The following is a 27,098-nucleotide window of genomic DNA, read 5'->3' as shown; positions in this document are numbered from 1 at the left end:
TTTTCAATTCTCCTTATATACAGAAAATCAGTTTAGTATATATTAAGTAAAGATTTCAACAGTTTGCCCTCACATAGCAACACAAAGTGAAAAAATACTGTTGGAGTACTAGTTATAGCATTAAATCACAATGTACAGCACATTAAGGACAGAGATCCTACATGATATTTTTTAAAAATTCATTTTCAGCGAACTCTAAAGGCTTCCATAGCCCTGGCAACTCATGACTAGAGCCTAGGGAGATTACTGACGCCATGAACAGGAGTGTCAAATTGTTAAGTCAGCAACAGGAGTCACTGTGTACTTACACCCCATGCGGGATCTGTCCCTAATGTGTCGTCTAAAGCCAAGTGATGCTAGGACTGGTACTGAAACAGTATTTTTATACTTTGCGTTTCTGTGTGGGCGCAGACTGATGAGGTCTTTGCTAATTATATACTGAAGTGATCTTCTGTATATAAAGAGAATTGGAAATGAAAAAAAAAAAAAAACAACCTGGTGTTAAAATGGAAAGGGCATAGAAAATTAATTATTTTGAAAAAAAAATTATGTAGGATCTCTGTCTTTAATGTGCTGTACATTGCTATTTAATGCTATAATTAGTAATCCAATGGTAGTTTTTTCACTTTATGTTGCTATATGGGCAAAATGTTGAAATCTTTACCTAATATATACTAAACTGATCTTCTGTATATAAAGAGAATTGAAAATGAATCTTTACATGAATGGAAGGGGAAAGGGAGCGGGAGGGGGGAGGGTTGCGGGCGGGAGGGAAGTTATGGGAGGGGGGAAGCCATTGTAACCCATAAGCTATACTTTGGAAATTTATATTCATTAAATAAAAGTTTAAAAAAATTCATTTTCTATGCAATTTCCAATTTAAAACCAAGTTTTTTTTCATTTTCAATTATATTTATATACCAAAGATCGATTCAGTATTTACTAAGTAAGGATTTCATCAGTTTGCACCCACACATAACCACAAAGTGTAAAAATACTGTTTCAGTACTAGTTATAGCATTACTTCACATTGGACAACACATTAAGGACAGATCCCACATGAGAAGTAATTACACAGTGACTCCTGTTCTTGACTTAACAATTTGACACTCTTGTTTATGGTGTCAGTAATCTCCCTAAGCTCTAGTCATGAGTTGCCAAGGCTATGGAAGCCTTTAGGGTTCGCCGACTTCAATCTTATTCCGACAGGGTCATAGTCAAAGTGGAAGTTCTCTCCTCCCTTCAGAGAAAAGTACTTCCTTTTTGATGTCCCCATTCTTTCCACTGGGATCTCGCTCGCAGAGATCTTTCATTTAGGTCTTCTTTTTTTTTTTTTTTTTTTGGACAAAGTGTCTTGGGTTTCCATGCCTAAAATACTCTCATAGGCTCTTCAGCCAGATCCGAATGCCTTAAGGGCTGATTCTGAGGCCAGAGTGCTATTTAGGACATCTGCTATTCTATGGGTCTGCTGTGTATCCCGCTTCTCCTGTTGGATCGTTCTCTCCCTTTTTGGTTCTATCAGTTAGTATTACCAGACACTAGTTTTGTTTGTGTGATCCCTTTGACTCTTAGATCTATCAGTGTGATCAATTGTAAACTGAAATTGATCACCTGGACTAGTGAGATGGCATTGGTACATGCCACCTTGATGGGATTGTATTGGAATCCCCTGGCACGTTTCTAACTCCACCATTTGGGGCAAGTCCGATTGAGCATATCCCCAATTGTACATCTCCTCCCTCTCTTTTTCCACTCTTAAATTTAACAGGGATCACTTTTCAGTTAAAATTTAAGCACCTCAGAATAATTGTGTGTAATAAGTTTTTCCATTGAGCGAAATACTCAGTGATCTTTGCTAAGTCTTAAATAGCTATTTTCAGGACACTGGGAAATGTTGATACAGATGGCACCAAATACTGAATGTCCAGTGTCTGTGGGCTGGTGTTAATTGCCATTCATTAGTCATGACACCACTCAAAGAGAAAGAGTACAGAGCTTTCAGTGCTCTTGGTCTCATTTGGCACTCCTCTTTCTAGTTATCTCTAGAATAGACATCTTAGGTATCTGAACAAATAACTAATGGCTAGGAAAATATTTCAACAGTCAATTGATTACACGATATGCTTGTACAACAAATAAACATTCCAGAACTACTTTCTTTACTTTTATTTTCATTAAGAGAAAATAAGCAGAACTCAACCTCCTTAAAAAGAGAATTAATCATTTATAAAGAACTAATTTTAAAATTTGAACCTGGGGGCCTGCACCACGGCTCAATAGGCTAATCCTCCACCTTGTGGCGCCGGCACCCCAGGTTCTAGTCCCGGTCAGGGCACCGGATTCTGTCCCGGTTGCTTCTCTTCCAGGCCAGCTCTCTACTGTGGCCCGGGAGTGCAGTGGAGGATGGCCCAAGTGCTTAGGACCTGCACCCCATGGGAGACCAGGATAAGCACCTGGCTCCTGCCTTTGGATCAGCGCGGTGCGCCGGCTTCAGTGCACCAGCCTCAGAGGCCATTGGAGGGTGAACCAATGGCAAAAGGAAGACCTTTCTCTCTGTCTCTCTCTCTGTCTCTCTCTCTGTCCACTCTGCCTGTCAAAAAAAAAAAAATTTGAACCTGGGGAAGATTACGGCACTTAAATTTTAAAACTACTCACTTGGCCTCATGGGTAATAGGTTTAGAATGAACTGAGATATGAGATTGAAGACCAACAACATTCTCTCATTTATCTCCTCTACCCTATTCCATTTCTTATAAATACAAACTTAAAATTTCTAAAAGAAGTAAATCAAGTAGCTTTAGGTGACATCCAAAATTTCTGAAATTAATCAAACAGAATTTGGACATTTCAGAACTAACATTTGAGTAAGGATAATGTATATCTCATTACATTATTAAACTCATTTTAACTAGAATTTGTAACAAAGAAAAAGAGTGATGTTTTATCTGAAGTTTTCCTTCTGAATATGTTAGTAATGATATCATTAAGATAGGGTTGGGGCCGGTGCTGTGGCTCAGTAGGTTAATCCTCCCCCTGCGGCACCAGCATCCTATATGGGTGCTAGTTCTAGTCCCAGCTGCTTCTCTTCCAAACCAGCTCTATGCTAATGGCCTGGAAAAGCAGTAGAAGATGGCCCATTGGGCCCCCTGCACCTTCGTGAGAAGCATGGAGGAGGCTCCTGGCTCTTGGCTTCGGATCAGCTGAGCTTCAGCTGTTGTGGCTATTTGGGGAGTGAACCAGCAGATAGAAGACCATTCTCTCTGTCTCTTCCTCTCACTTTCTGTAAATCTACCTCTCAAATAAATAAATAGAATCCTAAAAAAAAAAAAAATTACAGTAGGGTTGTTAATAGCTTAAGTTCATAATAGATATTAACGGGTCCAGCACTGTGGCCTAGTAGGGTAAGCCTATGCCTGTGGCATCACCATGACAAAGGAATGCTGGTTTGTGTCCTGGCTGCTCCTCTTCCAATCCAGCTCTCTGCCTCTGGCCTGGGAGCACAGTGGAAGATGGCCTAAGCACAGTACCCACATGGGAGACCTGGAAGATACTCTTGGTTACTGGCTTCGAATCGGCCTGGCTCTGGTAGTTGTGGCAATTTGCGGAGTGAACCAGCGATGGAAGATCTTTCTCTCTGCCTCTCCCTCCCTTTGTAGCTCTACCTCTCAAATAAATAAATAAATATTTTTTTAAAAAAATATATTGACAACAATTATACCTGGTGACATGACATAGTATGCTAAACCACCGTTTGCACTGCAAGCATCCCATTTGCATGCCGGTTTAAGTCCCAGCTGCTCCATTTCCCATCCAGCTTACTAATGTGCCCAAGAAGCAGCAGATTATGGCTCAAGTACTTTGGTTCCTGTCACCCTGGTGGAAGACCAGAAAGGAGTTTCAGGCTCTTGGCTTCTGCCTGGGCCAATATTCTCCCTTGCAGCCATTTGGGAGAAAATTTTGTAAACATTTTGCTATATTTCATTTTTTAGAGATCTCATTTTATCTGAACTTCCAACTTTGTGGCCATCAAACCAGAACAGTGGCCACTAATTGACACTGGGGCCATAATAGCAAGTTTGATTAGCTCAAATAAATGGCAATAACCTGGACTGTAACAGCCATTCTAAAATAGGAAATGAAGGGGACTTAGAACCAAATTCCCTCCAAAAACTTGGTCTTCATAGGTTCACTGCTGAGATGAGTCACTACATTAGCCTGGACTCTGGAAGAAAAAATATCCCCTGAAAGTGTACAATCCCTGGACTACCCTCTTGTCTGTCAAATACATATAGACTTCAGTTATATTATCTGTGTTCAGCAAACTGTTACATCAACATATTAACTTAGAAAGTACCATTGGACTGGCAATATCACTTAGGCAGCTAACATGAGAAAGGACATATACCTTCTTGCAAAATCAATAGTTTTTTTAAAAGGAACATAATCTTAACATAATGATTGAAAATCAGAAAAAAATTGTCAGTTACTATGTATTAAGATTTAATCATATATTTTGTTTAGTAACCAAACTAAACTGAAAGAAGTATTGGATATAATGGCCGCTTGTTTAGATACTACAGCAAGGGCAAGGACAGGTGTTGAACAATGTTATATGAGAAAGCATATTTTATATACATCTAAACTGATGAAGACATATTTAATTTGGAGAAATTGTTGATGAATGAAAGGTATAACAAGAAAGAGTATTAGGATGTTCAAAGTTCTGATGCTAGAAGAGACCATGGCTCAAAATACGAGGAAATTGCAGTAAAACCATAATAGAGATGGAAATTGGCACAGTGATGGGAGATGATGCTGGAAGGTGGGCAGGAGAAAAATCTGCTATCCTTTTAGGCTATGTCAGAAATTTAGATTTTATTTTTTGAGAAAGTACAAACCATTGCAGTAGTTGCAAACTGAGAACATTTTAAAATGATTACTCTTGTTCTTATTTGAAAAATGGAGTAGATAAAAGTAAAAATGAAAGTAAGAGGGACACTTAGTATGCTTCTAAGGTGATTTAGGCTCAAGATTATGGCCGTAATAGCCAAGAGACCTGATTCATTGCAGGGGCAGGGTGGGGAGTGCAGGGGAAGGGAAGTGTGGAAGAGGATTTCCAAATGTTTGCCTTCGTGTCTTGGAATGCCATATTCACTGAAACTGGAGACGCTAGCTGAGGGCTACATTAGGGAAATAAAATGATGATCTTCATTAAAAATGCCTAAGATTGAGACATCAGTAGAAATAAACCAAAATGTGGTATCCCAGCTAATAGCAGATGAAGCAAAAGAAATCACATGGAGGGGTTTAGGGTAGGAAAACTTTGAGAAAGTTTATTTCTATAAAAAATATATCAAAAGATAAGGTATGAGTTTGCCTAGAATGATCAGGGAAGGATTTCTAGAAGATATAATGATTCAAGTGAGTTTTGAAGGATAAACAGAAGTTTTTTTTTTTTTCTTATGTATGAGGAGGGAAATATAATTCCAGGGAAAGAATAAATAAATCAATCGGTGGGGCTGACATTGTGGTACAGTGGGTTAAGCTGCCACCTGTAGTGCTGGCGTCATATATGAACATCAGTTACAGTCCTGGCTGCTCCACTTCTGATCCAGTTCCCTGCTAATGTGCATGGAAGAGCAGTGGAATATGGCCCCGGTACTTGGGCCACTGCACTTACATGCAGATGGAGACCCAGACTCCTGGCTTTGGATTGGCCCAACTTCACTATTGCAACCATTTGGGGAGTGAGTAAGAAGATGGAAAATCTCTCTTTCTCTCTCCTTCATTCATCACTCACTCATTCTCTCTTTCAAATAAATACATAAATCTCTTTTTTTAAAAAAATTGAATTGTCACAAAATAAAAGTAAACAGAATCGTCAGAAAACTGACATTTTAGCAAAACTATATCAGATGTGTGATGTCAGGAAATGAGGAAATGGAGGTGATGGGTGCATGGTGATCACTATATAAAGAGCTTCATCTGGTAAGCCAAGAATACTTTAATTCCCTCAAGATAATAACCAGTTAGTGACATATTTCCTAGTAACAATGTAATTAAATTTGCATTTTAGGCAAATGGCTAGCTGTAGAATGGAAGATAAATTAGAACAATGTTTCCCAAACTGTGTTCCAAGTAATATTAGCTCAGTAAGAAAGTAATCATTTTTATGTGCAACAAAATAGTTCAATAATCAAGTAAATTTGGAAAATATCAAAATAAATAATCTTTACTGCAAGACTTCACAGGGACCATGATGTAATAATGGAGGTGTTTTTTCTCAGAATTGAGACTGCAGGATTCATAATTTCTCAGTGTTGAGATGCAGCAGGATAAGCCATGGCATTCAATGCCAGCATCTCATATTGGAATACCAGTTCAAATCCAACTGCTTTGCTTTCAATCCAGTTCTGTGCTAATGCATCTGGGAAATCAATGAAGGACAGTTCAAGTACTTGGATCCCTGTTATCCATCTGGGAGACCAGGAAGGAGTTCTTGGCTCCTAGCCTCAGCCTAGTCCTGAAATTGTGGCCAGGTAGGGAGTGAACCAATGGACAGACCTCTTCCTCTCTCTTTCTTGTTTTGTCTGTCACTCTGCCTTTCAAATAAATAAACTTTTAAAAGTGCATAGTTTCTGATTGCTATTACAACATGGAAAACATTTCCTTAGTCCAAGACACATTTTAAAAACAAGTAAAATTCTCATATTTAATAGTGGTTAGATTACATCCTTTCTGTCTACATTGATGTTACAATGTCATTAAAAATAAAACTGAAACACATTGGCCTAGAGCACCATGTGGCATTTTGGGAGGAGGGGATACAGAATCATAGAGTTAGAGTATATTTCAATTTTGCATTACCTTCTCCGGGGTCTGTCTTTGCAAACCAAGTCATCAACATCTGAGATGAACCTAAAGGAATCTATGATCATGCTTCTAGTTGTTAAGGACTTAAAGGTTTGAGTGCATATGTCTATGTCTGTGAGAGGACATCTGTCATTCTAAGATATCAGTAGGTTTGGCTACAAACCTATCATGTGTGATGATTCAAAATCTTGGGAGGGTGAGACCTAGTAGAGTACCAGCCTTTTAAATGTTATTCTTTTAGAATATGTTTAAAAAGACAGAATCCTCAGGGACAATCTAAATATAAAACAAGACATTGCCAACAACAATACAACATACCTTTTTAGTAAGAAAGATCTCTCCTATTTATTGGCAGGTAATAAATGATTCATTTTTTTTTCTCCAGCCCATTCTTTCTATTTTCCATCAGTTTCTCCTGAGTGAAAGTTCCATGCCATTTGCCCTCAGAAATAAAAATTTTTATTTAGCCTTCAACACTCATCCAACTTCATTAGTATACTGATGGAATCATCTGGCATTTTACTTACCATATTTTCTTGTTCCTGTGGATAGATCAGACTTATTTGATTTTTGACTTCAAGAAAAAATTGGAAGGTATCCAGCCATCAACAGTGGCCTCTTGTTGACATTCCTAAGAGGAATCTCAGGACTGTACTTTCTCAGCTTTCTTAGGACAACAGCCAACTGGGACATTTGACACATAGTAGAGAATAACAACTGATTTCAGGAATAGGACTCACTGAAGCACTGAGAGTTCTAAGGATGTTTTTGTTCTAATAATATTCACACTCAAATCCCTTCCATCGTGATGAGCCATAAGTGGCCTTTTTATATTTCAATTCAGCACTTATCCCAATTCACTGCACCAGTCAATTGACTAATATTTAGAGGGAGGGCATCTGCTGTATGCATAATAATCTGCTCAGTGCTTTAGGGGAATCCCTTTAAAATCATCAGCTAATTACATGGATGTTCACAGAACAAGTACATCTATTAGCGATTTCCTTCATAGAACAAAGTGAAACTTACAATACTACTACTATTTGTTAAGATATTTTAAATTGTACATTTGGAATTATTCAATTTATAAGTCATGAAAGACTTCATCTCATACTCAGTTATAGCTAACACAGGACATTAAAAGAAAAGATTTATCATTTTATAGTATTTTAGAGTAGGAAGACAAGGGATGACAGGGCACATGCACTATGCACAGCAAACTGCTAAGTGCTTTAAGGGAGTATATAAGCACTGTGGAAATGCCTTAAAATGTTCAGGGAATATCTTCAAAAATTTGCTGATTACAAAAATGTTCATAGTATATGTCCATCCATGGGTTATTTATCTCACAAACTACCCCAGGAAATGATACTATGATTTGCAAAATACTTTTGAACTCTTTAGTTGGCATTGCCTTTAGCCTATGTTTACAAGTAATATGAATCACTGATTTCATTTGACATAGTTCATGCAGCTCACTAAAGAAAAAATGAGGTCCCATTATAGCTCAGACCTGGGACTGACCAACAAGTGACTTTCAAAAAAGGTAAAATAAAACTGAGTCATACATAGGAAGAGAGGTCAGAGACTTGTAGTGAAGCAGACAGTACCCTATGCTGGAAAAACTATAAAAATCAAATGATTAAGTGTGGGCCAATACAAACTGTGTTCCTGCAAAAGAGAATAGATACTTTTTGGGAAAAATTCAGAGGAATCAAAGAAAATTAGGATGACAGTTTGTACTAAGTTATGTAGAGCACAGCGCACCCATGAAATTTGATTGCCATAATACCACGGAGAGCCTTACACCACATACCCCACATACCAGAACTCTTTTGTTATTTACTGTGAATCTTGCGATCAGTAGTTTAATGGGATTTATCATTTGGCCACATTTCATTCCTCATGTTGCTTTCATTAACTGGGATAAGCAAGATGTCTATTACAGAGCTCCTATTTTTCAAATTGTTTTCACCAAAGCTAGATACTATGGATCTTCCTTGTAGTCCATACTTCATGCTTTAATTCACTAGTTGATACAATCTTTTTGCTATTCTCCTTGTTTTTCATTGCTCAAAATTCCTTCCTATCTTGATGTAGAGCCTGAAGCCACAAAATCTGTTCCTACAGATAATGCTTAGAGTGGGTTATAATGCAGACAGATTTCTTTCACTCTAAAATTTTTCTCTTGTACCTTTCAAGTCTTTGGAAAGTCATTACCTTACTTTTCTTTATAAAGATTTATTTATTTATTTGAAAGAGTTACAGAAAGGCAGCCTTAGGTGCCGTGACGCCACAGCACCGGCCCTGTGCTCTACTTCTTAAACATTCAGTTATGTCTATGACTTCAAATGTGACCATAGAATATTTGTAACACGTATTATGAGTGATGGACAAGGATAATAATTTTAATAAGGTTCCTAAAAGAAAGAGCACACTGAAACTGGAAATCATTACAGGAGGCTCCCAAGGAATAGAAGAAACCGAAAATGAGTCAAAATAATAATCAAAAGTGTTCCAGGCAAAATGTGGAGGTAAATAAATGCTCCCAGAAAGCAAGGAATAGGCAAGTGTTCAGAGGAGAAATAATTTGGGTATTTGAAGGAACTGCAGGTGACCTGGCACACGTGACATAAGGGCAGTGGGTAGGTGAGTCAGGGAGGATAGTTGGGGCTTGCATCAGGAATGGTCTTAGAAGTCTCCTCATTGATTTTATCCATTCTGAAGGAAAAGCAATGCCACTGATGAAAAGCTTAAACATTTCATAAAGAGGTAAAGAGTTCTAGTACGATTTTTCAAGCTACAATGCAGAGACTAGATTAGGAATTCTCAAAACTAGGCCTAAGTAGTTGAGCTAAGAAGATATGAGAATACTTCAAAAAACCTAGTACAAAATGGAATTAAAAGTTATTTTGACGCAACAATTTTTTAAATTCACACATATTTTTTCATAATAATCATTTTCCATAAACCTCCTGAAAACCTCTCTCATTTTTAATATTCTGAGAGATAATGGAAGTCTAAACTAGAAACACAGCAACGGCGTGTAGTAAAAGATTCTTCTGATATTATGAGAATAAAATCAAGAGAATTATCTTTTTTGCTTTATTGGATATAAATAATAAGCAAAAATAAATAAATCTACTCTCTGTGTATTAAGTAAATACATAAAATCATTTCCATGAAATTACTGAAAATTCAGCTTTTAAAAATTGTCTATTTTATTTATTTGAAAGAGAGAAGTGTTCCATCTACTGGTTCACTCCCCAAATGCCCACAATAGCCAGGGATGTGCCAGGGCAGAAGCCTGGATCTCCATCTGGGTGTGACACGTGGGTTGCAAGAACCTAAGTACTTGAGTAATCATTTATTGCCTCTCAGGCACATTGGCAGGAAGCTGGATCAGATTCAGCAGAAGCCGGTGGGATTGAATTTTAGGCACTACAATATCGAATGAGGGTATCTCAACCACCAACTTAACCCACTGTGTCACAATATAAGCCCCATTATTATTATATTTCTATATATATCATGAAGGTCTATTCTTCATTATAGGGATACAATTTCTATAATTATATAAAATCATATTCCTCTTAATATGAATTGCTATATATTTTGAGAAGAATTTGCACTATATTTATAGTTAGCTGGATTCCAATAATAATTTCCTATTAATTGCCTTTATCTAGGTATTACTTGTCTGACAATAGCTTCTCTTTATCGTGTATAGGCCCAAAGTCTCTGTCTGATTACCCTATTTCTCAGGTGAGGAGAAGATTTTATCCCAATTGTATTCAAACTCAGGCCAGGCCCTTCCTTTTCCAAATTACAGTCAACTCTGTTTTACAATGATAGTTATTCACCTGGGGCGAGGGGGTGGGGGGAGAAAGGGAGTATGTGTGTGTGTGGTGCAGGTTTGAACCCTTTGCATAGAAGACTACAAAAATACAATATGAATTTTAAAGAAAATAGAAATTTTACGAAGAAATAACAGCAATCTGTATCCTATAAGCATAAGTGCTGTAAACAAGGAACTCTTCCCTCTTCATTCTGCGCCAGATTGGAAAACTACCACAACGTAAACAGAGAGCCTGCATCATACTCTTAGACAGCATCAAGAAGCTTGCTTTTTATACTGAGACAGTCTTTATTTTATCAACTTTATAGAGTCTATGAAGATAAATGTTTAATTTTAAATGGATTTTAAATGTCCTCCTTTTTCTTTTAAAATCAAAAATTTCTACATCTTTTCTTTATTTTTAAGTGTTAACCCACAAATTGAATACAGCCTGTGCTTGGCAAATGAATATTAAATGCTTTTTCCTGGAAAATGTGTTTGCTCATTAAATTTGACAGTCATTGCTTATGTGATAAATGTTGTCAGTGCCAAGAACTGTCTGGCATGGCTGCCAGCTACAGGTCCATTATTTTAATTGCCTTTAACCTATAATCAATATTTACTACTTTCCATAGAAAGAGACTGCAGAGCTAAGCAGTATGAAAAGTGAGTTTATTGTTCTGTACCTTACTTTCTGCTTCTACATCTGAAAGATAATATTAAATGCTTCCTCTGAGTACTACTTTATCAAAACTGTTTCTTCCCACTTATTTTGCGAATTGCTCACATCAGCCAAATCATGTTGATTTCAAATGAATCAGTTTGAACTTAATGGCTAAGTGAAACTCAAATTCTGCTTCATTGTACAGTTATTTACATCTTTTTGTTTTTGTCATTGGAACTCAGTTCTGAATTTTAATATCATTTATTGTGGAATGGATGCATGCATGCATAAAAATCTCAAGGATTTGCTCTGGGAATTTGGGGAAAAGATGAGTCTGCAGATAAAAATAAAGAAGACCTTAATTGGGAAGAGGCAGAATGTAAAGGCAAGAATGGTGCTTGCTTGGTCTTTTAAACAGGAAAGTGGACAACAATGGGTAACTAAATACTTTTAAATTGAAAAGTGAATTTATACAAATGGCATTGTAAAAAGATCATTCTGATGGTGCTATAAAGAAGGACTGTAACAGTCAAGGAAAGAGGATAAGTTTAACAGAAGAAAACATAGAAGTAACTAAAAATTACAGGAATATTGTGCATATTACTATGCTATAATATGCTTGTGTATATATAAGAAAGTGCAAGTAGATGATATATTCATCTGATATGCAAATAAACATCTAGGAGAAAACATCAAAATGTTATCAGTACATTTTTATTTTCTCTTTTAGCTGCATTTTCTAAATTTTCACAGAGAGTGAATATTGTATGCATAATTTCTGAAATTGCCCACATGATAAAAGATTATAACACTGTGGTATGGATGTGGTCATGAAATTTGAGAAGCAGGCATAATTTTGGAAGTCAGTGTTAGATTTAACTAGAATTTGATGACCTTGACTTCATCCGGTGCCTAATAAATTTCATGTGGTTGGCCACATTCACCGCCAATGAAGCCCCACAATGTAGTTATGCCTCAAACATTAACTTGATGTGTATTGTAACCTCACTTTGTTAGATAGGAAATGCGTGAAGAGAGATGACAGTATTGCAGTCAAGGAGCTTATATATGTGACTTATTATAATATAGCCTCTAGCTATCTGGCTTAATTAAATTGGGCAAGGAATGTCAATAGCCAGAAAATCATTCAAATTTTCTGCCACAAAAATGAGTGTTTTTCCAAATAAAAGTTTAAACTTCCTTACAATCTAACAGAATATTACAAGCTAAAATAGACTACGAATTAAACAAGGAATGTGTGACATCATCCCAATAACATGTATGCTAGGTATAGAAAATACATAATAATTATAATAATTTTTAACCAGAGACAACAGGCATCAACACATTATAATTTAGCTTATTCTCCAAACATTTTTGTTGGTCACTATGTATGAGCCCTGTATTAATTTCTGCAGAGCATACAAAATGGTAATAATGCACCCTGAAATCAAGGAGGCAACAAGCGGATGAAAATCTTAAGCCTTGAGATCTCGAAGGCCAAGTAAATACATCTCTGTATGAGATACAAATTACTTCAATTGTTCCACAAAAAGAACTCATTTGGTTTCAAATTTTCAGAAGAAGCTGGTAACGGTATAATACACTATGGTTTGAATGTCTGACTCCTCCAGATCTCATGTGGAAATCCAATTATCATGGTTAAAGGATTAAGAGTTGATATTTAAGGACTAATTGGGATGAAGTTTCCACACTCATGGGTAGAATTGGTGCCTTGATAAAAGGGCAAATTCAGCACCTTCTCTCTCTTACTATGGGATTACACAACAAGAAAGTCTCAATAGATGCTAGTGCCTTGATCTTGCTCTTAGTTCCCAGAACTGTGACCAAGTATATTTTTATTCATTAAAAATTATCTGTTAATTATAAATGACCTTTAATTATAAATTAGCTGGTCTTTCAGCTATTGTATTACACTAACACAGGGTATTGATACCTGTTGTGGAATATTGCTATAACAAATGCATTAAAATGCAGTTGTGGCTTTGGAACTGGGTAATGCATAGTAGCTGCAACAGTTTTGAAGTGAATGTTGGAAAAAGCTTGCATTGCAATAAGTGCAACATGCCATTATGTAATAAAGTTGATGCTGGATTGAGTTGAGATTTTTGGAATCATGAGAATGGACTGAACGTATTCTGTACATGGGACTCACCTGAGTTTCGGGAATCAAGGCACAATGCTATGGTTTGAATGGCTGTCTCCTCCAAAACACACATTGAAATTTAATTTCCATTTTAACAGTAGTAAGAAGTTGGATTTTTTTTTTTTTTTTTTTTTTTGGACAGGCAGAGTGGACAGTGAGAGAGACAGAGAGAAAGGTATTCCTTTTTGCCGTTGCTTCACCCTCCAATGGCCACCGCAGCTGGCGCTTCTCGCTGTTCCGAAGCCAGGAGCCAGGTGCTTCTCCTGGTCTCCCATGGGGTGCAGGGCCCAAGTACTAGGGCCATCCTCCACTGCACTCCCTGTCCACAGCAGAGAGCTGGCCTGGAAGAGGGGCAACCGGGACAGAATCTGGCGCCCCGACCGGGACTAGAACCTGGTGTGCCGGCGCCGCAGGCAGAGGATTAGCCTAGTGAGCCATGATGCCAGCAGAAGTTGGACTTCTTTTTTTTTTTTTAATTAATTTATTTATTTTTGACAGGCAGAGTGGACAGTGAAAGAGAGACAGAGAGAAAGGTCTTCCTTTTGCCGTTGGTTCACCCTCCAGTGGCCACCGCGGTAGGCGCGCTGCGGCCGGCGCACCGCACTGATCCGATGGCAGGAGCCAGGTGCTTATCCTGGTCTCCCATGGGGTGCAGGGCCCAAGCACTTGGGCCATCCTCCACTGCACTACCAGGACACAGCAGAGAGCTGGCCTGGAAGAGGGGCAACCGGGACAGGATCGGTGCCCCGACCGGGACTAGAACCCAGTGTGCCGGTGCCACAAGGCAGAGGATTAGCCTAGTGAGCTGTGGTGCTGGCCAGAAGTTGGACTTCTAAGAGGTGATTAAGCCATAAAGGATCTACCTTCATTGGTCATATTGGTACCTTGAATATTTGCCCCTTCCTTGCCCTCTACCTTCTACTATGTGATGCTGTGGCAAGAATTATCCTGATTTTAAACTTCCTAGCATTCAGACCTATGAGAAAATGAGTCATGGGGCCAGCGCTGTGGTGTAGAGTGTGAGGCTGTCGCCTGCAGTGCCTGCATCCCATATGGGTGCTGGTTTGAGTCCTGGTTGCTCCACTTCAGATCCAGCTCTCTGCTATGGCCTGGGAAAGCAATGGAAGTTGGCCCAGGTTCTGGGGCCCCTGCACCCATGTGTGAGACCCAGAAGAGGCTTCTGGCTCCTGGCTTCAGATTGTTGCGGTCATCTGGGGAGTGAACCAGCGATGGAAGACCTCTCTCTCTCTCTCTCTCTCTCTCTCTGTAACTCCACCTTTCAAATAAATAAATAAATCTTTTAAAAAAAGATGTCATCAAAAATTCTTATCTATTCTCAAGAATTCTGTAATACCAGTACAAAACAGACTGAGACACAATAGATACTTCTATTCTGAGAAGTGCAATAGATCACCTCAGCAAGACATGGCAAGAAATTATGAACTATTATTTCCTCACTAGTCCAGAATGTTTTTGGAAACTAGCTTATTGAATAGAAAGTTTTCAGTTAGAAAAGAGGTTGGTATAGGAGGGATTTGAAAAAAAGAAATTAGTTTACCAATCAATGAAAAAATAATAGACAACACATAACTGTCCAAAGAGCCTAATTAGTCATCTCTTCAACAGCCTACATCTTGATGAGTAGAAGTAAGAATCTGCTACATAAAGAATTTAATTTTATAAGAAAACATTCATTCCTAATTTTGACCATGAACTATTTCTTCATAGTGACAAGAGATGACATTTTGAAAACACCTCTGCATTCAATGGAGGGAAAGTTTTTAAACACAAGGTAAATTTCTTAAAAGTCCAGGCTTTTTGAGGCATGCTGGATTAAACAGTATATGGTTTTCCTCTCATTGTTTAGTATAATGAATAATAAGCTTCATTCTTATCTGTTATTTTATAACTTCAATAATTTTAGGAACTTGGGACAAAGTATTTATTTTTAAATAATAGCAGAAAGTGCTACCATTATGTATTTAAATACAAGGCCAAGAATATGCAATTATTTAATAAACCTTTTTAAACAACTCACTCTTTATTTAAAATAAATAAACATCTCCACCTCATTCTAAATATCATTCCAACTGTTCAAGTGAGTAAAATATTTAAATATAAAGATAATCCATAAAATATTTTAAATACCTTGGTAGTTTTAAATTTTCTGAAAGTATTCTAATAAACTCTGACAACTTACATGATAATGTTGAAGCTATAAGCATGTTTAAAGGGTATTTAAGGGCACACACAAATACATGACAAAGTTGCTGTCAACACTCATATGACATGCAGTTTCTGAAGTGTCTCCTAATGATCCACATTTATGTATATTCTACTTCCTATTCCTATAAGTGTGAGCTGGACCTGAGGATTAGTTTTTACAAACCAAACTGAAAACAAGGAACCACAGGACTACATCTAGGGAGCCACTGCCAGACTGTTAGAGCCCAACATGAGGCAGATCTTACTTGTCCTTCTTGTTAACAGACCAGTGCCTTTAGGTAGAAATTCAAGATTTACCCCTGTATAAGGTGGTATGGTCTTGCTTCGGTGTGTATCACCTTCATCCTCATGTGGTCCTGACATGAACCCTAAAGATTTGCCCTGGAATCTACTGACTGCAAGACTCCAGTAAACCCACCTAGTGCTATCATCTTTCATATAATACCCATCTTCCAATACTAGGAACACAACAGGAAACCAGAGGACTCTAATGGACTCAGTGGCAGGCTGATCAAATCTAATACTGAGTAGATCCTAATGTTACCTGTCCATAGGTCAGTCCCTACAGATGAAGCTTTGTGACCTGCACTGATGCCAACTGAAATTATGAGGCCTCTTTATTCCAGCTAGCATTATCAGAGGGTGCTGAGTCTACATCAGAAACACAAATCATGGTAGGGTAGATTTCAGCTCTATTTCCAGGCTGTGCTGGAGTCAATGGTCTGTGGGCTCCAAGTGTGATCTGCCATTATAATGTTGGTGGCCAACGAACTAGGCATCTGGGTCTACGTTAGCCTCAGCAAGAGGATTGTCCACATGGACAATCCCTTTTTAGAAACTTGTGTATTTCATTATGAACCACATACCAACTGTGTATTTGGGACAGATCTAAGCTTGGTGTGTATTTTTTTTTTAACTTTTATTTAATGAATATAAATTTCCAGTGTACAGCTTATGGATTACAATGGCTTCCCCCCCTATAACTTCCCTCCCACCCACAACCTCCCCTCTCCCGCTCCCTCTCCCCTTCCATTTGCATCAAGATTCATTTTCAATTCTCTTTATATACAGAAGATCAATTTAGTATAAAGATTTCAACAGTTTGCACCCACATAGAAACACAAAGTGAAACATACTGTTTGAGTACTAGTTATAGCATTAAATCACAATGTACAGCACATTAAGGACAGAGATCCCACATGAGGAGCAAGTGCACAGTGGCTCCTGTTGTTGACCCAACAAATTGACACTCTAGTTTATGGCACCAGTAACCATCCTAGGCTGTCGTCATGAGTTGCCAAGGCTATGGAAGCCTTCCAAGTTTGCCGACTCTGATCATATTTAGACAAGGTCATAAAAGACAGAGTGAGGATAGTAACCAATGATCCTAAGAGTGGCATTTACCAGGTTTGAACAATTATACAGCATTAAGTGGGGAAGAGGACCATCAGTACACACAGGTTGGGAGTAGAGCCATTGGAGGTAGAGTAGAGGTTATGATTACAAAGGAATGAGGCCCAAGTGCACTAGACAGGGCCTAGAACAAAGGACAGTCATTATTAGAGGAGCTAAGAAAGGTGCTGTCTAAGCTACAATTAAGTTTTCTGATTGAGAGGCAAATAGAACCTGATAGAAGGGGCTTGATAATAATCTGGTGGGCTTTAGGCCTTGTAAATTCAGAGGCCCAGACCTATCTATCTCTTCACATGGGGTATATCCTAAGGGAGGTGTGAACCTCCTAGAGGAAGGCACTCTGTTGACTTTCATTACTTGGCTGGCCTGGGAGGAGAGCTGGCCAGGTAAAGGCAGGGGGCATCTCTAACAAGAAATTTACAGTTCTGCCTGCAATGTTGCTGACCCTACTTGACCATCCCCTCAGCTGCAGTGGTCACTTTGGAAGTTGGGCTGAGTGAAGGGCTTTTCAGCTTAGAGCCAATAAGATCTGTGGCTCTGACCTGGGCATCCTTTGACTCCAGGGCAGGTCCATTTCCAGTGATCCAACTCTTGGCAGAGCTGCCAGGGCTCTTCACAAGCTGACTTCTGCTGAAGCCCAGGCTTACCACATTGAAAGCCACTGCAGTGGACTGGCCTGTTGGGTCTCCTTGAGGGCAGATCACTGTGTAGATCAGCCATTAATAGGCCTGCCACCCATTGCTTCTGATGCCGAGCTTTCTTTTCCTCCTGGTTTGTGTTAAAGCAGACCAGAGGATGCAAGTCAAGGGAGTGCCCGTTTCCCATCTCTAATCTTCGGTGGCCTGAACTACAAGTCTATAGTCACAGGCATGTTCTGTAGTAGTTTTTCTAAGGTAGACAATGCCCATGAGGAAAATTATATTCTCACTTTAAAACTTTCTTTCCCATTGGTCTGAAAGGGAGGTTTTTTCTACTTACTGTATACTTCGCTGATGGCGAAGTGAATCTAGCTATGAGATTATTATTTGAGTTCTTATTTTGGCTATGCTATTGCAGAAAAATGTTAGCCATCTCTTTTATAAGGTCTAAAGATTAAATTGTGCATCCTACAGATTCCTTCATAATAGAGTTAGTTTCCTACCTTGAAGAGAATAGAGAAATGAAAGAACAAGTTGGGCTTAGAATAGAGAAATGAGGGAGCAAGTCCTAGATCGCTTGCTGACAATTTAAAATTATAAACTCCTCAACCAACTAGAGGCACTTGCTTACTTCACAGTATTTTTGAAAGCACCTGTAGGATTTTACAAGTATTTAACCCTTTAAGCCTCTGGGGCTTTCTCATTAAGATAACTATCATGTCTCCAAAATATCTGGTTGAAATAAGATTTCTTAAAATCATGACATAACATAGACCAAATTTGATCAGCTTGGTGTGTATTTTAGCACTAAAGCAGCAAAAGAAAAAGAAAGAGAGAGAGAAAGAGGGAGAGGGAAAAAGAGGAAGGAAGGAAGGAAGGAAAGATGGAAGGAAGGAAGGCAGGCAGGCAGGCAGGCAGGAAGGGCAACAGAAGAAATTTAAGTTTCAGTTTACAACTTATACTGAAATAGAAGTGTTCAGAGACCCATAGAAAATAAACAGATTAGAATTTCTAGAAATCCAGGAACAAATGAAGCTCTGTTACTATAACTGGTCTATCAATATGTAGTTGACACTGCAACAGGAACTTCCAACAAGCAACAGGAACTTCCAGGAAACCATGACCTCACCTAACAAGCAAAACAAGATATCAAAACACAACCAGGTAAGTATTGAAATATTCAAAGACCCAGACAAAGATTTCAAAAGAAATGTTTTAGGAAGAGTCAGTGAACTTTAAAATAATACATGAAAATGATTCCATACTCTAACAGAAAGACCTGACACAGAAATAGAAGCAATGAAAATAAATCACACACAAATAATTCCACTGAAAATAGACTATCTGAAATTGAAAACATGATGGAAGACATCAGAACAGATCAAACAAAAGAACCAGTGAACTCAAATATCAGGTTATTTTAAAACACATAGTGGAGAAAGGAACAGAATCAAAAGTAGTGAAGAGAGCTTATGGGATGTATAGGACAACATATGAAGAACAAATATCCATATTATTGGAATTCAAGAACTTGAGAATATGAAAGGGGCAGAATGTGTATTCAAAGAGATAATGACAAGGAAATGGGCAACGTTCAAGCCCAGCCCCAAACTGTACCCTTTTTAAGTATTCAGTTTAATTCTGCCCCAGATATCACCCCCTATGCATACAATTCATATATATGGCTAGCCTTAAATCTTAAACCAGCTTTCCTGAGAATGCCCATACTTCTTGAGAGTGTACTTCAGTTTGCATGCAAATAAATCTTGCTTCTCTGTTGACCTTTACTGAATCTTGTCCTCAAATTTCTTCTTGTATTAGGGACAAGGACCAGGACCAAGGCAACTAGGATACTAGAGTAGGATTAGGAAACTCACCCAGACGTAAGTCAATGAGTCATCTCAACTCACTTTCTTTGAGCTGAAGAATCTTGATTTTACTCTGCTTTTCTTTCTTTGCACTGCTCCAATCTGTGGAATAACATATCCTAGTCCAACCATGCCTGCTCACTCCAGTGACTGCTGGGGGTGGAAAGTCCAAGAGCTGACAGCAGGCAGATAGTATAATATTAGGTGTTTCATGATGAAGGTTGATTTGAGTGTTTGAGACTTGCTCTCAAGTCATACAGTGCCCCAAATAATTCTTTGTTGTTACTACCACTTGGTAATGAATTTTCTGTATTTCTTAACATTTCATTCATAACTTCTGAAGCTCTAGGCTTTTTGCTCCTTTGGGATAAGCATTCTACTATATATTGTACCACCCATACCAATGAGGTGTTTGTTCTCAATGCAGTAAGCCTATGCCTGCTGTGTATAGTAAATGAATTCTGTCATCCTCAGGTCCCTAAGAAAACTTGTTGTCACTGTGGAAAGCCCTTTGACCACCCTCACATTCCTAGCTCTTACACCTATAAGACCCTATCATCCTCCATGTTCACGGGCTATGTTTTGTCATTTGCTACAGTATTGCCATTCCTCACTTCTACTGCAGGACCCAGAATGAGGGGTCTGGATGTCACCCTTGGACATGATTGATGTGTATTCTAGAAATACTGCATTTGAAAGTTTCTCACATTCTTTTTTAATTTATTTTATTTGAAATACAAAGGAATAGAGGAGAAAGAGAGAGAGAGAGAGAGAGAGAGAGAGAGAATGAATGACCTTTTTTTTTTTTTTCTCCACCCACTGTTTCACTCCCAAATGCTTAAAATAACTAGGGTTAAACCAGGCCAAAGCCAGAAGCCAATAACTTCATATTGTTCCCTTATGGGTATCAGGAAAAGAAGTACTCAAACTAACTTCTGTTGCCTCCCAAATACATTAAGAGAAAGTTTAATCAGAACACAGTGTAGCTGCGACTTAAACCACCTACTCTGACATCGGATGCATCCCAAGTGGTGGCTTACTCTATGCCACAAAGCCCACTCCTCCACATTCTTTGAACACAGAATTCTTTACCCTCCCTTGATTCTATAATTTAATGCTAATGTATTTTAAGTCATATCAAACCAGTACAGGCAGGACCTGAAGTGCAAATCATACTACTAGTCTGCTAAAATGTTACAAGACAGACCTAAAATCTCTGATGACAAACGCAGTGTAACTCCTCCCTAGGCCCTGTGAACTCCTTGGCAAAATAAAGGACCCAGGGGACACTCCTGCAGCACAGATTGTATTTGAGATCTGGGGCATTACAACTGAATTGGTCCACAAGAGCCTCCTCCCACGGGTGATGCCTACGGTATCAAATGATGTGGTCAAAACCCTTTTAACCTATTCTAGGTCCCCAAATGGGACCCTGTCTTCAAAAATGTGTGTCAACATGGGAGTTGATGGCGAGTCCCTCTGCTCACAATTTACTTTGCCTCTGCTATACCATGCAGAAGATGTCCTCATCTCCTACCAGCTTTTGATGATGCTGGAATACCCCACTCCTTTACTCAGCAGGGATTTGCCATCCTTCTGAGAACTTCCCTCAGGTTAACTGCGTGCTTCTGTATAGCCTTACATCAGAATCCCAGTGTCTGCTTACCTTTGAACAAACTTATCTGTTCTCAGCTGGACACCTAGAAAGTCTGTCCTCAAAAATCTAAGGGCATCAACCATTTAACATCCACTTTATAATATGTAGATGATATCTTAGTCTACGGCCATACCACCCTGAATGCGCCCAATCTCTTCTGATATCTTCATCTGACGTTCTTCTAAGGAAAACTTGGATGAAAATGCCATCCAGGTCTGAAATTTTTTAGGGAAACAAGGACTGAAAAGTTTCTCTAACCAAAGTCCAGTTCTCTAAACAGCAAGCTGTCTACCTGGGATATGTACTGACCCCAGGAAATTGTGCCCTTTCAATTAAACAAATTGAAGCCATACTCTGCATATGGCAACTAAAGACAAAGAAACAGGTAAGGATATTCCTGGGAACAGCAGGTTTTGGTAGAATCTGGATTCCAAGATCCAGGTTGTTAGCAAAACACCTGTTTGAGGCCTTCAAGTCCTGACCCTCTTGAATGAACAAGAAAACAACACAGGCTCTTTCTTGTGACAATGGGGATTCATAATTTAGACAAGTCCTTCACCAGCTAGCCAAAAGACAGGAAAGAGGCCTGGGCAAACTCACTCAAAAATTTGTTCCATTTCATGCCCAATGGCCTAATTTTATATACAGCTGAACTCAGAGATCCCAGGATGACCTGGATACTTAAAAGAAGTTGCTGGGAATGGTGCTGTGGCACAGCGGGAAAAAATCACCACCTGTGGTCCCAGCATTCCATATGGACACCAGTTAAAGTTCTGGCTGCTTCACTTCTGATCCAGCTCTCTGCTGTGGCCTGGGAAAGCAGTGGAAGATGGCCCAAGTCCTTGGGTCTCAGCACCTGCGTGAGAGATGCAGAAGCAGAAGGTGCTCTTGGCTCAGGATTGGCACAGCTCCAGCCTTTAAGGCGTGTGGGGAGTAAACCAGAAGATGGAAGCCTCTCTCTTCCTCTCTGCCTATGTCTATCTGTAACTCTGCCTTTCAAATAAAAATAAATTGATCTTTAGAGAGACAGAGATTGCTGCTACTGCATTTTTGTAGAGGAAACTACCAAATTCACTGCAGGCTAGCTTCCCGTATTTCAAACTCCACACAAAGTACCAGGGGTTCTGAGAATAAAGGACACCAGTGGCTAGCAGAAGGATGCCTTACTAAATACTAGGTTCTCATTTTAGATTCATCAGTGAGCACTCTCAAAATATGCCAGGTTCTTAGTCTAGCTTTTCTTTGGCCATCTAAAGATACTGAAAAGCTAATCCATTCGGTGTACAGATATTGAGCAGAACCACCCCAGTAGGCATGATACATAACATAAACCTTTGAAGAATCCAGATGTTGCAGGGTTTAACAATGCCAGCAGTATCATGAAGGAAAGAGTTAGAAAGGTGGGCTATGCAATAGATCTTATCCAAGTTGTAGAGGCCCAGGAATTACAACCCAACGCATCAGCTCAAAAAGCCAAGCTTATTACCTTGATTAGTGCCTTAAAACTGGGAAAAGGAGAGAGACTCAATGGTTTTCCAGAGTTTAAATATGTTTTCCTTGTGCTACACAAAAACACAGCAATTTGGAGAGAAAGAGGCCTACTCACTGTAAAAATTCTTCCATTTAACATGGTCAAGAGATTTTTGCTCTCCTCCAGGCAAATTTGGAAACTCTGAAGTTTGCTGCTATTAATTACAAGAGACACCATAATGAACCAGCCATATAATGAGAAGAAATGCATTGGCACATAGGACAGCAAAGAAAGCTAATATTCAAGAGGTTCCATAAACAACTCTAACTTTCCATTCTCTAGATAGAGTTGTGTAAGTCTCTGCTTTAGCACACCTAAGATACAATGGGAACAGGAATGAAATGACTAAAGATTCCAATTGGATGTGGACTTAAGATCATGAAACCAGCCTCCAATGACCTCTCAATGGAAAATTATAAAGAAATGCATGACTCAACCCATCTGAGAAGGGATGCCTTAATTCGGATAATCTCTCATTACTTATAAAGGAAGTGGTCTAACCCTGTGCCAGCAGTCTACAAAATAACCAGCAGGCAACCAAACCACCTCCCCTACTCACTCCCAAAGCAAAAGAATCTTTCCTGGTAAGGATGAACCAACAGACTGCACTAACATGGTCTTCATTGGAACTTTTACTGGATTGATAGAAATGTTTTTAACCTGAACAGAAAAAGCACAAGAAGTATTGAAAATCCTAATAAAAGAAATAGACCTACATTTTGGGTTCCAGGATCCTTGCAGAGTTACAATGGCTCCTCCTTTGTCTTTAAAGTAACTCAGAAGATACCAAAAATTCAAGGAATATCCCCCAACTTCCATGCTTTTATTGGCCTCAATTATCATGCAAGGTTGAAATGATCAATCATTATCTTTAAAGTTAACTAGCCAAACTATGCCGAGACCTCAGAATCCTGATCAAAGTATTGTTCATTGTCATTCTGAAGATGAGGATGGCACCAAAGCTATCTCTTATTTTATTCCTATTGAGATTTTATGTAGGAGGCCCTTCTGAACTCTAACATCCCCCATTCAAACGTCCAAGATCAAGTAGTATATATTATCAATTTAGGTCAGGTGCAGAAGGCTCTTACAGAATAGGGCAATGTCATCCCCCCAGTGCTAGATTCATGAACACTTTACCTTCCCAGGAGATCAAGTTTTGCTAAAACTTGGAGACACTACTTTCTAACCAATTATAGCCTAAATTGAAAGGACCTTATCAGATGTTACTCAGGAGTCCAAACACAGGTAAATTATAGGTAACTTCTATTTCGGTACATTTGTCAAAAATAAATTTCTTCCTAGAGTCATCACAGGCACATCCAGAGATGATAATTTCTACCCCATGAACTAATTAAGGACCTTGAGTTTATCTTTAAAAAAATTAACTTTTTTTTTTTACTTTTGCCATAAACTTATTTTTAGAGAAATTAAACCTGCTTTATTTCTAAGCTGATATAGTTTTCCTTCTTCTACTTTCTCAAAAAGTTGCAATTGGTATGAAAATATTCTGGTAATTTTTCTACTGTAATAGCATAGGAGAAAGTCTTACTACACACCATAAAATTGCTTTGAGAAAACTGAGGCTGCATTCAGTGACTTAACCCAAACCATTTGCCAAGTCTTGCTGCAAATGAAAATATTCATTGTGCTCCCTTAAGTGGTCAAGTACAACTGACCAGCCTTCTATTACTTAAAGGCAGAGAAGGGAAGATTATGTGCAGTGGTGTAGCAGGTGGGGCTGCCATCTGCAGTGCTGTCATCCTATATGGGCACTGGTTCAAGTCCCAGCTGCTCCACTTCCAATCCAGCTCTCTGCTAATGGCCTGGGAAAACAGTGGAAGAAGGCCCAGGTGCTGGGGCCCCTGCATCCATGTGTGAGACCCGGAGGAGGTTTCTGGCTCCTGGCTTCAGATCAGCGCAACTCCGGCCATTGCAGCCATCTGGGAGGTGAACCAGCAGATGGAGGACCTTTCTCTTCTCTCTCTGTTACTCTGCCTTTTACATAAATAGATAAATTTTTAAAAAAGAAAAGCTGCTCAAATTGAGAAGTTTCTGCACTTCAAAAGAAACAGTCAGGAAAGTGAAGAGGCAACCGACAGAATGGGAAAAAATATTCGCAAACTATACTACAGATAAAGGGTTGATAACCAGAATCTACAAAGAAATCAAGAAAATCCACAACAACAAAACAAACAACCCACTTAAGAGATGGGCCAAGGACCTCAATAGACATTTTTCGAAAGAGGAAATCCAAATGGCCAACAGACACATGAAAAAATGTTCAAGATCACTAGCAATCAGAGAAATGCAAATCAAAACCACAATGAGTTTCCATCTCACCCCGGTGAGAATGGCTCACATTCAGAAATCTACCAACAACAGATGCTGGAGAGGATGTGGGGAAAAAGGGACACTAACCCACTGTTGGTGGGAATGCAAACTGGTTAAGCCACTATGGAAGTCTGTCTGGAGATTCCTCAGAAACCTGAACATAACCCTACCATACAACCCAGCCATCCCACTCCTTGGAATTTATCCAAAGGAAATTAATTTGGCAAATAAAAAAGCCATCTGCACACTAATGTTTATTGCAGCTCAATTCACAATAGCAAAGACCTGGAATCAACCTAAATGTCCATCAACAGTAGACTGGATAAAGAAATTATGGGACATGTACTCCATAGAATACTATACAGCAGTAAGAAACAACGAAACCCAGTCATTTGCAACAAGATGGGGCAATCTGGAAGACATCATGCTGAGTGAATTAAGCCAGTCCCAAAGAGACAAATATCATTTGTTTTCCCTGATCGGTGACAACTGAGCGCCAAAGGGGAAACCTGTTAAGTGAAATGGACACTATAAGCAACAATGAACTGATCAGCTCCTGTCCTGACTTTAGATGTACAATGTAATACTTTATCCTTTTTAGTATTTGTTGTTGTTGTTGTTGTTCTAGTACTAGTGGTTGAACTCTGTAATTAACACACAATTATCCTTAGGTGTTTAAATTTTAACAGAAAAGTGATCCCTGTTAAATCTAAGAGTGGAAAAAGAGAGGGAGGAGATGAACAATTTGGAACGTGCTCAATCGGACTGGCCGCAAATGGTGGAGTTAGAAATGTGCCAGGGGATTCCAACACAATCCCACCCAGATGGCATGTACCAATGCCATCGCACTAGTCCAAGTGATCAATATCAGCTCACAATGGATAGCTCTGATAGGTCTAAGAGTCAAAGAGATCACACAAACAAGACAAGTAACTGCTAATACTAACTGATAGAATCAAAAAGGGAGAGAAAGATCCAACATGGGAACCGGGATACACAGCAGACTCATAGAATGGCAGATGTCCTAAACAACACTCTGGCCTCAGAATCAGCCCTCAAGGCATTCGGATCTGGCTGAAGAGCCCATGAGAGTATAGCAGGCATGGAAAGCCAAGATATCATGGAAAAAAAAAAAAAAGACCTAAATGAAAGATCTCTGTGAGTGAGATCCCAGTGGAAAGAACGGGGCCAGCAAAGAAGGAGGTACCCTTCTCCGAAGGGAGGAGAGAACCTCCACTTTGACTATGACCCTATCGGAATAAGATCAAAGTCAGCGAACCCTAAAGGCTTCCATAGCCCTGGCAACTCATGACTAGAGCCTAGGGAGATTACTGACGCCATGAACAGGAGTGTCAAATTGTTAAATCAGCAACAGGAGTCACTGTGTACTTACACCCCATGTGGGATCTGTCCCTAATGTGTCGTCTAAAGCCAAGTGATGCTATAACTAGTACTGAAACAGTATTTTTATACTATGTGTTTCTGTGTGGGCACAAACTGATGAGGTCTTTACTAATTATATACCGAATTGATCTTCTGTACATAAAGAGAATTGGAAATGGAAAAAAAAAAAAAAACAACCTGGTGTTAAAATGGAAATGGCATAGAAAATTAATTAATTTGAAAAAAAAATTATGTAGGATCTCTGTCTTTAATGTGCTGTACATTGCTATTTAATGCTATAATTAGTAATCCAATGGTAGTTTATTCACTTTACGTTGCTATGTGGGCAAAATGTTGAAATCTTTACCTAATATATACTAAACTGATCTTCTGTATATAAAGAGAATTGAAAATGAATCTTTACATGAATGGAAGGGGAGAGGGAGCGGGAAAGGGGAGGGTTGCGGGCGGGAGGGAAGTTATGGGAGGGGGGAAGCCATTGTAAC

Source organism: Lepus europaeus, chromosome 4 (assembly GCF_033115175.1).
Source record: "Lepus europaeus isolate LE1 chromosome 4, mLepTim1.pri, whole genome shotgun sequence".
Lineage (NCBI taxonomy): Eukaryota > Metazoa > Chordata > Mammalia > Lagomorpha > Leporidae > Lepus > Lepus europaeus.
This window is presented reverse-complemented; position numbering follows the sequence as displayed.